Genomic DNA, 12,947 nt, shown 5'->3' on the forward strand with positions numbered 1-12,947 from the left:
CCCAGGTCCTGTGATGATAAAGTGCCCGTTACGTCAGGCATATTGTATACAGAAGTGAAGAGAGAGCACCACTAAATTCTACAATCCGTATGCATTGCATACTATTACAGAGTAATAATGGAGCCCAATGAGTGAATTGCACATTTTCCGGTGAGGAAGAGCACTGGCAAAAAGTCTTCACCACATTAGGTTACTTATACTGGGGCGGCCGGTGTGGCCGAGAGGTTCTAGGCGCTTCAGTCTGGAACCGCGCGACCGCTACGGTCGCAGGTTCGAATCATGCCTCGGGCATGGATGTGTGTGATGTCCTTAGGTTAGTTAGGTATAGGTAGTTCGAAGTTCTAGGGGATTGATGACCTCAGATGTTAAGTACCATAGTTCTCAGAGCCATTTGATCCATTTGAACTTAAACTGGTGTCGCTCTGAGCTAGAATTTATGGTTAGCGACTAAGTGTAATGTTAACGAGTCGGATGCGGGTTTTGCAACTGTGAAATACTTTCCTACATTATGGAAGCGAATATTACATTTGAACTAATATTGCAAAAATTTTCAATGTGGATAGCTCAGAATGAAAATCTTTCTGTTTATTGCAAAGAAAAGCAATTCATTTTCTAAAACATTCTCTGCCATACACAACTTCAAACAAGTCACGTCGACCAAATCATATGGAGGAACTGACAGCGACGTATATCGGAAAGCAGTAAGATCCCTTGGCTTTTGGTTGTCAGTATTCGACAGCCATTTCTAGGCGCAAGTAAATGAAGAAAGGCAGCTCGTTTTTGTTATCAAGTAACGTCTTCATCAATTACTTTAGTTTGAATGTGATCTACGAGCAATTTCTGATGTTGGACATGAACATGAAAAGGATTCTGTAGACAGGGAAAGAACCTGTTCTTGGGCAACTACCTCTATAATGACAAAAAGGCTTTAAATGATCTTCAAGTACATGTGTTCCAGCAGCGGTATGAAGAAAATGAAAGTAATAATGACGGTAATAATCGAATTATCCAGTAAATTCACACTTCACAGTGGATTTTCTCGAACTAAGAAATTTGCTGAATTAGTGAAAATTTCAAAAGGGCTTCACATCGAGGCTATGTAAGCTAAGCACATCGTCCGTTACGGCACACCCCTGTTGCTGGGAAATGAGGCTACAGTGGTCTGGTGGAACGAACTATCACAGGTGCAACGCGTGGGTTCAGGCATTTACTTTTAAGAGGCACTAATAGATTTCCTTTACCTCTGGTAACCTCAAGAGAAAGATGTTATAGTCCAGAATCCGCATTAAACATCACGTTTTTTCATTACCAACTGGGCAGAGCCGGTTTTCGTTGGGAAATGGCACAGGCGGAAGTCATGGTAAACAGAAATACTGTCGCCAGTAAACTTATTTGAGTCAAAAATTTTATTTATTTGATGAACCGATAGCCATTTAATGGAACAGAGCTCTTATTTCGCTGGTACTTGATTGAACTACAGAGGTTGAAAAATTTGGTGCAGGACTCTGATTCTAGTTCGTATCTCCTCTTTCGAGGATCTGAATCTCTCGGAACGGCATAGTTCAATCATTTCGTTCCTTTTCCCAAGACTGCAATATTCTCTAGGTCTACTCCAAACGTAAGTATGTGGGCCCGAATCCAGATCCAGTGCAAAAGAAAAACCGATATGTAACATTTGATTTTACGTAGTTAACAATCCGATAACGTGTTGGGTTCATATCTCCGTCAGAGAACTTCACATCATGCGCTTCACAGTTAAATGTATGCACATTTTGTTAATTCTGAATGGAGTCATATCAGACATCTTTCGTGGTTAGTTAACAGGGACGAAAGGGTCTTAATAGGAGTCCCGGATAATTACAAAAACTGTCGTCTTTTATTTTCAAGTTTAGATTTCGTTACTGATATTGGCGAAAATTTCGGTAATTCTTCATGGTTAGTCAGCAATATGATATGATTAGATCAGTACTTGTTCCATAGATTATGAATACGACATTTCTTAATGATGTGGAACGTGTCGTTTTAATGAAAGATTTCTTTACATACCACGATTCAATTTCTTTACAACAATTTTTTACTCTCTATCTCATTCTTTTTATTTTTATCTCTCTCTCTCTTCTCTTTTCTCCCTCCTCTCTCTCTCTCTCTCTTCCTGTCTCTCTCTCTCTCTCTCTCTCTCACACACACACACACACACACACATTCATTTTTATTTGTTTGTTGTGCCCGACTATCGGCGAGGCACGAAAACGTCTGTCAATGAGTTTCTTAGTTTTGAGTACACTTACGAAAGAAATATAAAAACAACTATGAGAGTTACTGATTTATGATGCTTAGTTTTCAGTCAGTTCTGAGTATTATTAGTAACTACGCTCCGATCACTAAACCTAGTTACAGAAATGTGAATCAGACGGATTACGTTATCCTGGCCGTAGCAGCCGCGTCTTTGAGTCGCCAGCTATGGTCACTTCCCAGTCCGCTGCAGGATCACATCGGTTCGTCTTCTTCCTGCTGGTAATGTAACTGAGATTTGGAAACAAGACAAGGTATGTTTTGCAACTCTCTGATCGACGAGTTACTTCCTGGTGTAAACGGAATTAAGCCTCAAAGATCAATTGATTTTTCCTGTCATTTCCATTGAATAATCGGAGTTATTATTGCTTGAGGTGCAACAAAGGATTGTAAATTTATCGTTTTCAGCCCAGGAAAGTCGTTGCACGTGAAAATCGCAACTAATCTCGTACTTTAAATAACGGTTTACGAGTTCTAGTCACTATTGGCCTTGTAAAAGGTGTCGTAGACATATACATCTTCCCTAGCTCTCTGTTAACGGGCTGACCTGTATGAAGCGTCTGTGAGGGTTTGTGGTTCCAGTCTTCCTAACTGCAACGTTTTTATCCCTTCTGTGAAAGAGCTACAAGCAGTCTGGTCAAACATCGATAAGGAAATCGCAAGAAAATACTTTCGGCTCATAGTGCAATGGCGAAAAACTTACAATGCTGCACAACAGGTAACGCCTCTTTCCGCTGCTGACATGCAAATTTTGGGTTTCTAGGTTTTTTTTGTGTTGTTAAAACAATAGTAAACATGAGAGAGAAATTAATCATCAACGATATATGCGAATTCTCTGATGTTATCTATAACAGTCTGACAATGATTGATTACATGCGTGTAGAAAACTTGTTCTGAATTAAAGTTGTCAAACAAGGTTTGATGAAGAACAAAATGCCACTACCACACGACAGTTAATGTAGAAAATACTTTTCTGACGTATTTGGGCACGATGCGCTCTCCCCATAGATAATACAAAACTTTGGAGATGCATCTACTGCCTGGCCATGTGTTAAACCTGAAAAGAACAAAATGTCGCAGAAGTTAACCCTTTCTCCACATGCGACTATTTTGGGTGGAGAAGTGAAGAGAATTATGTTCAAACTTCCATTAGACCGATAACTTCTGAAAGACAGACAGTTACAGCTTTTCTTCTGCACTGCACGACGTTATCAACAAACAGACACCGGAATAGAGTAGCTCAAGTGGAAACGAACACTTCCTATTTCAATTTCTGCATCCTATACTGTTGGCAGTTCTGTGTGATTTGGTGGTCTATTGAATTGATGATTGGTTCACCTACTCATGGTCTGGGTTCGATTCCAACTTCTGCTGATATTTTTTGATAAGGAGAGACAGATTCTATTCTCTTCTGGCTACGCCAAGTGAAGAAGGTATAATAGCATTGTAGTCCGAAATTCACGTTAAACATGATATTCCTTCTCTACCAAGTAGACGTTAGGTTGAACCACAATAAAGTCAGGAGTCGTGTCACGTAGAAACTCTATCAGCAGTAATCTTTCTTATACTAGTTATTTATCTCTAGTGGCGTAACAAACGCTAAGTAGGGTCACAGGACACTTATTCCATCTTTTATTTGAGCTTCTGTATGTCGATCAAATTGGCTCTGAATTGGGAATGCAACTCAGACCTCCCTTAACGCTGAATTTGATCCATTCGTGAAAATACAGCTCGACTACAATTTGTTGTTTGTTCAAAACTGCAGATTCCTCAACATCTCCTCATATTGCGCGTGAATGGAATCGAATCCTTGCCTGGCACTAAGGTTTTCATTATGTATTATGAAGCTCTAGCATGAGAACACCTATCTGCTGGTGGATAATAATTTTGATGTTTAATGTATTTTCATTCGTTGTCAACACTAACGATATCTGACGTTGTTGACGCCCAGTGAGACACAGAACTATTTGCGAGATCACTGTAAGTTCAAGGTTGTTATTCCGAGCTGCTGGTGGAGAAAAATTTGGTAGCTGACGTCTCTTTGTGTGCTGTCAACAATATATATGTGGGGTTCGGTTCCCAGTCAGCACTGAACTCTTCGTCTTATTATTTCTGGCTCAAACATGCTCACATGTCGCTGCTGGTGTGACAAACCCATATTTAACATTCGTTTTCTCTAGAATATAACAGCGATAGGTTGCTGGTTGGAGTCCTGGGAAGGGAAGAATTAATGTTTCGTCTCGTCATTTCAGTTAAAACATCTAGCTACTGCCGAGAAAATGCGATATGTCACAGTTTATTGTGCTTCGATAACAATCCGATTAGGTTCTGGGTTCGAATCCCTGTCCAACACAAAGCTTTATTCTCACGGCATTTCAAGTAAGTTACTTGTGAAGAAACAGTATTTAACATCTCTCGTAGTTCGTTAACAAGGACAATAGATGCAGGGTAGGAATTCGCGTCCGTTAAAAATGTTTACGTTATGTAATTTAAAGTTGATATTTGCTAACGGATACTGTCTAAAATGGAGGTGTATCACTCTCTGTATGCCTAGTCAGGAATGACTGTTAGTTTCCGTCAGTCTCGAAGTCTTTGCTTAGTCTGCATGACCTGGGTTTGAATCCATATGCAGAACGAGACGGTTCGCCATGCCATTTGAAGTTCATACATATTCTCAACTAGCTGTTCGGGAATAACTTAAATTTATAATGTCATTATGTGTTAAACAGTAAATACGGTATGTTACTTTGAAGAGAAAATCATGAATACGACGAACTTACTACGTGCATTACCTGTCTGACGTAATAATGAGAGTGGTAACATTTCAGGTATGTCATTTATTGTAATAAATGTGAGCTTACAAGCCTTAAGGACAGTGTTATCTGTGATAAGGGGTTCCCTGATATTTGTAGTACCTTGGTATTACTTTACACCTTGAGTTATTGCGATACAGAGCAGTGTTTTCTAGTGGTGACTTGTTGGAACCATTTTCAATAGTCAAACGACTGTAGCGAGGAGTGATTAGAGGACCTGCTATACAGCTGCGTTATGTGAGTTGCATGCGAATCAGGAGAAATGCAATTCAGGTCGTTCGGATACTTTTGAGCACGACTGTACATAAATTCATGTGTAATAAAGCTCGTCCCTGAAATTCCGTTTTGGAAAATAAGTTGTACACAATATTCTCTCAGAGTATTTTCAACATACCAAATTAAAGTATCTAAAGATTCATTATTAGTCTAGACTTTTATTTTACTTATATTTGTTTTATGTTTTAAACTGTTATTTTACGTTTTATATTACGCTTTTGTGTTTTAGTTTACCGTTTTACATCCTTGTATTTTGTTAATTGAAAATAATATGTAACTCATTATTATGGTGCAAAATCATTTCAATAATGTCCGCCCCCGGTAGCTGAGTGGTCAGCGCGACGGAATGTCAATCGTAAGGGCCCGGGTTCGATTCCCGGATGGGTCGAAGATTTTCTCCTCTTAGGGACTGGTGATGTCCTAGTCATCATCATTTCATCCCCATCGACGGGCAAGTCGCCGAAGTGGCGTCAAATCGAAAGACTTGCACCCGGCGAACAGTCTACCCGACGGGAGGCCCTAGTCACTCGACATTTACATTTATATATAACAATAATGGTAATCTGTGAAAGATCGCTTAAAACATAACGTTTTCTTAGACCTAGTGGCCGTGTGGTTCTAGGCGCTGCAGTCTGGAACCGCGTGACCTCTACGGTCGCAGGTTCGACTCCTGCCTCGGACATGGATGTGTGTGATGTCCCTAGGTTCGTTAGATTTAAGTAGTTCTAAGTTCTAGGGGACTGATGACCTCAGCAGTTATGTCCCATAGTGCTCAGAGCCATTTGAACCATCTTACACAGTGCATATAAAATAAACCAAATTTCTTAAAATAGTGCACTCGACAGCGATCATAACATAAACAAAAATTCAGCAGGATTTCAAATTGTCGCTGGTGGCTCTTGACTCTCTAAATATCCTGATTTGTATCAGGGGTATTTCAGTACACTGGTAAGCATTGCGAAGAGAGTTGATTGTGAACTAGTGACTGCAGCTTGACTATATTGTTTCTCAATGGGAGATTGACATCATTATCATACAGCAGACCTAGATCTGAAAACCTTGTCACAAAGTTCTTCAAACGTCGATAGCCCTATACATCTTACAACTGTACCTGTGCTGTCGAGGCCTTTCGGATCTCCAGATGAACAATTTCCTTCTGCTCGGGTATAATGATCAAAACTATTTTTTTTTTTGCACTGACCACTAGCCTTTCCATACCTTTAAACGAAATTAATAGTGAGTTTGGACCGAGAGCTCGAGAATCTCTCTTTGAAGCCTCAAATGCCCTTGTGGAAGCATGAAAATCTGGCAAATAAACGTCTAACCAGGTCGAAAGGTATTTGAAGGATGTTTTCTTTTCCAGTGAGGGAGAAAAATCTGTATTATTGTTCGATTCTTGGGGCTGTCAATGTGAAACAACCATATAGAGCATCGTACTTGAGAACGAAGAACTTGTCCATCAGATGCATACGTGAGATGCATACGGCTTTTGATGTTGGAAAAGCTTTGTGAGAAGTTTTTCAGGTTGAGTTATGTTGAATGCTTATGATGAAAATCTCCACTTTAGAAACCACATTATCCAGCTGCAGTCAGAAATACATAATCAATTCTCTTCGCCAAGGCTTAACAATGTACTGAAGTATATCTGATACAATTCAGGATTTTATAGGGTCGCCTGCTGAATTTTGTTGTATATTGTGATATCTGCGATGTATATTACGTGAAAAAAATTCGTTTATTTTATGTGCATGGTGTAAGAAAAAGTTACGTTTAAGCCTTTTTTTACAGATTATCATTACTGTAATGATTTTGTATCATAATAATGAGTCATTTATTACTATCAGTTATCAAAATACCCGAATGTGAAACACTAAACTAAAAAACGTAAAGTAATAATTTAAAACATAAAAAATATAAGTAAAATACATCACTAGATTAATAATGAATGTTTATATATTTTAATTAGGTATGTTAAAATACTGTGAGAGCATACAGTGTACAGCTTATTTTCCAAAAATGATCTTTCAGAAGCGAGCTTTATTACAAGTAAATTTATGTAACCTGAAAGATCCTTTATATTATAGCAAAAGTTTTCATTTTTCAAACCTATTTAATGGTGGCGGGGTATTATCAGAATTTCAAATTATTAAAAAATTCGATTATAGAGTGTTCGAGAACATTGATTAGATATCAACTTTTATATGAGAAACATTTTTTATATATCATCGTTTCGAAGATATTCCTTCCAAACCTAATATGTCAAATTGCCTTTCTAGGCGTGAAATTGGACACAACAAAAAGTACGTATTTTTCCCCCTCTACAACCCGTTAAGTTTCATTTAGATCGTTTATTGACACTTGAAAATGTTCCCTCGTGAGTGCTACTAAGAGACATGTATGTGTGATATTCAAGTCAGTCATCGAAAACTATAAATCTGTTGACTATATGAATGTTCTGTAATAGTGTATTAGCGCGTATAGGCGGCTGGGATGTCTGTCCCTAAAAGCCATCTCCTCGAGTCACGTGTTGCGTTCTCCCTGAGAAGCTGGATTCCGTGAGCGATGAACGTGGTCAACATTTCCATCAGAGTCGGAGGAGTGCAGCAACGTTGTCTGCTGACGCTACACTCTGTAGTGAGACATAACTTCCACACAAACGTCACTTTACAGCCAAAAAATTGAAATCAAACACACATTACTTTAAGGACGTAAGTTCCATACGAGTAATTATATATTTTCTACACGTATTATACCCAAAACTATGTTCACCACTACTCACACAGTAATACGAATGCTCTAGTGAATCTACTCCCTGTATAGCATTTACCTTGACACAGTGTTAAACATATACACTACTGGCGATTAAAACAGAAACGCCATGAGGATGGCATGCAATAGATGTCAAAGTGGCATGACGTGTACTACATGCTTCGATATGCAAATTATTGGCATTTTGGAGCATCCGCACAATGACAGTAGCAGCGACGCTATCAGCATTCCGTATACGAGGGCTATTCGGAAAGTAAGTTCCGATTGATCGTGAAATGGAAACCACTGTGAAAATTCGATAAAGCTTGTCACAGATGGGCAGTGTCTCTAGTATGCCAGTGGATCGCGTCACGTCGCTCTTTTCAGTTCTGACTGCGCATTGAGCACGTTAAGATGCCTAGGAAATTGCGCCTCCCGCCATGTGTGAGGGGCTGCTGAGGGATTCCGCCTAGCCGGCCGAAGTGGCCGAGCGGTTCTAGGCGCTACAATCTGGAGCCGCGAGACCGCTACGGTCGCAGGTTCGAATCCTGTCTCGGGCATGGATGTGTGTGATGTCCTTAGGTTAGTTAGGTTTAAGTAGTTCTAAGTTCTAGGGGACTGATGACCTCAGAAGTTAAGTCCCATAGTACTCAGAGCCATTACATAATACAACTGTAATGTGGTTCCTTTTTCATGACAACTCTCGGCCTCACTCTACAGGGAAATGAGAATGCTCCTGCAGCGTTTTCGATGGGAAGTCTTTTATCACCCACAACACAGCCCGCAGCTGGATGCCCTTGAGTTTCATCTCGGCTCACACGAACCGCTGGCTTTGAAGACAGCATTTTGGCACAGTCAACGAGCTGTAGACCAGCGTAGAGTATTGGCGGAAAGGATAGGCAGCTGCTTTCTGTCACGAGAGTATTGGAAACTTGGCACAACGCTACGACAAATGTCTAAGTCGGAGCGGCGACTATGTAGAAATGTAGCTGGAAGATGTTGCTACGTGTTGCAAATAAAACATTTTTGATTTTCACAGTGGTTTCTATTTCGTGATCGATCGGAACTTCCTTTCCGAATAGCCCTCATACAAGAAAATGTTACGTACCAGATTTCTGACTCCATAATGACATTTAAATACTGGCTGTTTGTGAGAAGTTCGTATAATGCCTCGTGTAAGAGGAGAAACGTCTATAAGCATGTGGTGGAATTCTGCAACGGCAGGATCGTGGTCCATCGATCCTGCTGTTTATCGTTCCTCTATATTGCTGTTCACGTTGGTTGGGGTCACAAAACTTCCTTACCAATATCAAATCGACGGGATCAGGACAGTCACACTAGAGGTCACGCTGAATCTCAGCGCCCCCTTATGACTAGCACCCGAGAGATAGTCCCGTGCAGGATCGTACAACCAGTCTACATCTACATACATACTTGGCAAGCCACGCACGGTGCGTGGGGGAGGTTAACCTGTATCACTACATTTCATCTCCTTTACTGTTTCACTCGCAAATAGAGCGAGAAAAAGGCGACGATCTGTGTGCCTCCGTACGAGCTCTAATTTCTCCTATCTTAATTTCGTCGTCCTTACGCGAAATGTACTTTGGCGGCAATGGAATCGCTGTGCAGTCAGCGTCAAATGCCGGTTCTCTTAATTTTCTCAATAGTGCTCCTCGAAAAGAACTTCACCTTCTCTCTAGCGTGTCCCATTTGTGTTCTCCGTAATACTTGTGTGTTGTTCGGACGTACCGGTAACAAATCTAGCAGCCCAACTCTGCACTGCTTCTATGACGCCCTTTAATTCGACCCGATGCGGGTCCCAAACATTCGATCAGTGCTCAGGTATAGGTCGCACTAGTGTCTCTTTTACAGATGAACCACACTTTCATAAACTTCTCCTAATGAACCAAGGTCGACTATTCGCCTTCCTCACTACAGTACCTACATGTTCCTTCCATTTCATATCGCTCTGCAATCTTACACCTAGACATTTAATCGACCTGATTGTGTCAAGCAGTACACTTCTAACGCTGTATTCGAACATTACGGACTTGTTTTTAATACTCATCTGCATTAACTTACAGTTTTATTCATTTAGGGCTAGCTGCCATTCGTCATAAGAAATATAAATCTTGTCTAAGTCATCTTGTAGCCTCGAACAGTGACTCGACGACGACACCTTCCCGTGCACCACAACATCATCAACGAACAGCCGTAGGTTGCTGCTCAAACTGTCCGCCAGATCTTTTATGTATATAGGAAGTAACAGCGGTTATATCAAACTTCTCTGAGGAACTCATGACGATGCCCTTGTCCCTGATGAACACTCTCGGTATAAGACAACGTTCTTCGTTTTGTTACTTTAGATGTCTTCGAGTCACTCACGTATCTGTGAACCTAGTAACTATGCTCGTACCTACGCTGTCTGCAGTACGGCACCGTGTCAAGTAATTTCCAGAAATCTGCGAATACAGAATCTGACCTTTGTCCTTCATTCATAGTTCGCAGGACACTATGCGAGAAAAGGGCAAGCGATATTTACTGAAACTGTGCAGATTCGTGGACAGGAGCGTTTTCAGTGAGGAAGTGGGCTCGTTCGCAGCGAGACAAGAATCCACACGACGTCGCGAGCAGCACGGAGTGTGAGCACGACGACCTTTGTCGTGTCAGCCCTTGACGCAGCAGCACGTATCTGTGTGGCGACGACAACAATGGACACGATGTTGTCTTTTCACGAGGGTCACGGTTCTGGGTTGAGCACCACGAGGGTCGTATAAGTGGAGAAGGACCATTCGCATATTAGAATCGTCATCATCACACGGGCGCCGCACCCCAACTCTGTCGTGTTAAAGCCACGGCTGTGTCCTATTCTTATGGTTTACCTGACGTATCTTTCAATAATGTAACGCAACATTGCATGTTTCCCGTGCTATCCTGACCAATTTGGATACAGAGAGTGTTAGACTGTTGCTTTGGTCAGCACGTTCCCCACATCACTCACCCACTGAAGACTGTATTGCCAGAGGCGTCAGCTCAGCGTTTTAAATTGCACTCTCTGTGCATCCCGAAATTACTTACCAGTTTAATCGTTTGTTCTTCCTACTTTACTGTATACGCACAATGAGTAAAAATTCATTATTAGCTATCTTTCTTGGTATTGCACTTTTAATGGCCAGCAGTGGACAAATGATTGATATTCCATATCTCAAGGACGGTGGATAATTCAAACAAAATGCTTTGCCTCTTATGAACCATCATGATTCTATTGTCTTAGAGTACTGGATACCAAGATGTGTACCTAAAAGTTTTGTTTGTTGTTATTGTTATTTTGTTTATCAGTCTTACCTGTCTGACCCCTTATAATTGAGCTAATGCTTCATTAATTATCATTCCAGCAACGGTATGTTAACTCCTTATCTCTGTGAAGTTATTGACCCCGTATAGCATGTTGATAAACACCACATAAACGACCAATCTCAGCATCCAGGTGCTGGCTTTCGTGCATATGCAACATGGAAGGAAGCGCGAAGCACTTAGCACTTCGATTTCAGCTACTGTCCTGCTCTCATAATAGCTTTTCTCCACATGCATTAGAGACTGCGGTCGCCCGAACGTACCTTTGTTTGCGTAAGAACATCTGTTAAGAACACCTATAATGTGAGGTATTATTTGATCACGCGCATTCAGTTTTATACCAAAGAAACCTTGTATCCCCTTCAAAGTCATAAACATACATCTAAAGGTTTGAACTTTGGGTACCGTGTTGGTCGGAGAATAATGGCAAAGACAGATGTGTAATATCGTTAGCTTGTGTCCCGCTTTGGGGAAGCGTGCTAAATTTAATTTGAGTTTCCTTCGTCTGTGTGATTTTCGACGTTGTTTTTTTTTAGCGGCTGGAGTGGCTCGAAGGTTAATGTATTGAGTACCACTGAAAACAATATAAAAGAGGGTGGTGGTAAGTTCCGATGGGACCAAACAGCGGAAGTCATTGATCCCTAGGCCTACACACTACTTAATCTAACTGAAACTAACTTCCTCTAAGGACAACACACATACCCGTGCTAGAGGGAGTTCTGGAATCTCCGACGGGGGGATCCGCGCCAACCGTGGCAAGGCTAAATACGTTTTTTAAGCAGCTTTTCCAGTGACCGCTACGTCACAATTTTATGTCAGTTTGCTTAAATTATTTAATTATATTCGTGATATAGCCTCATTAGAGCAAAAATGGCAATACAAAAACATTTAACACAAAGACACTTAGATCTAAAAGTAGATTTCATCCCGTCTTTGCATGCACTATTGCCTGCCTGTGGAAAAACATAAGAATAACACGTATGAGAGATCCTTTACTTCGGTTGCTGGTCTGTTGTTAAAACGCAATCACTCACTTTGTTCATCTGAAATGGCTGTCTTCTTCTGATGTGTTCACTTACATCTTGTCATGTAGCTAATCGATCTTCTTGTCCATTGTTTACAAACTCCTATACGATCTTTATACCACGCTGTAGTGTCGATCGTAATAAACAATGCAGGGCAAGTGTTGTTTACAAGTTTGTGAACAGTGGGCAAAAAGATTCAGCCAGCAACAGTAATGGATGACAGTGAACACGCAACAAAAAGGTAGCCATTTTGAAATACAAACTGTACCGGAAAAACTGCAAAACGGTATGACAAGATAACGCCAAACAATAATAATAATACAACATGTTTCCGTGTGTTAAAATATTTAGTGTTTAAATCAGTGATATGTTAGTGCCACGTATTAATGTTCAATACAATCACAACGATGGTGACGATGATGATGATGGTTGTGATGAT

This window comes from Schistocerca nitens, chromosome 3 (genome assembly GCF_023898315.1).
Source record: "Schistocerca nitens isolate TAMUIC-IGC-003100 chromosome 3, iqSchNite1.1, whole genome shotgun sequence".
In the NCBI taxonomy this organism is placed as follows: domain Eukaryota; kingdom Metazoa; phylum Arthropoda; class Insecta; order Orthoptera; family Acrididae; genus Schistocerca; species Schistocerca nitens.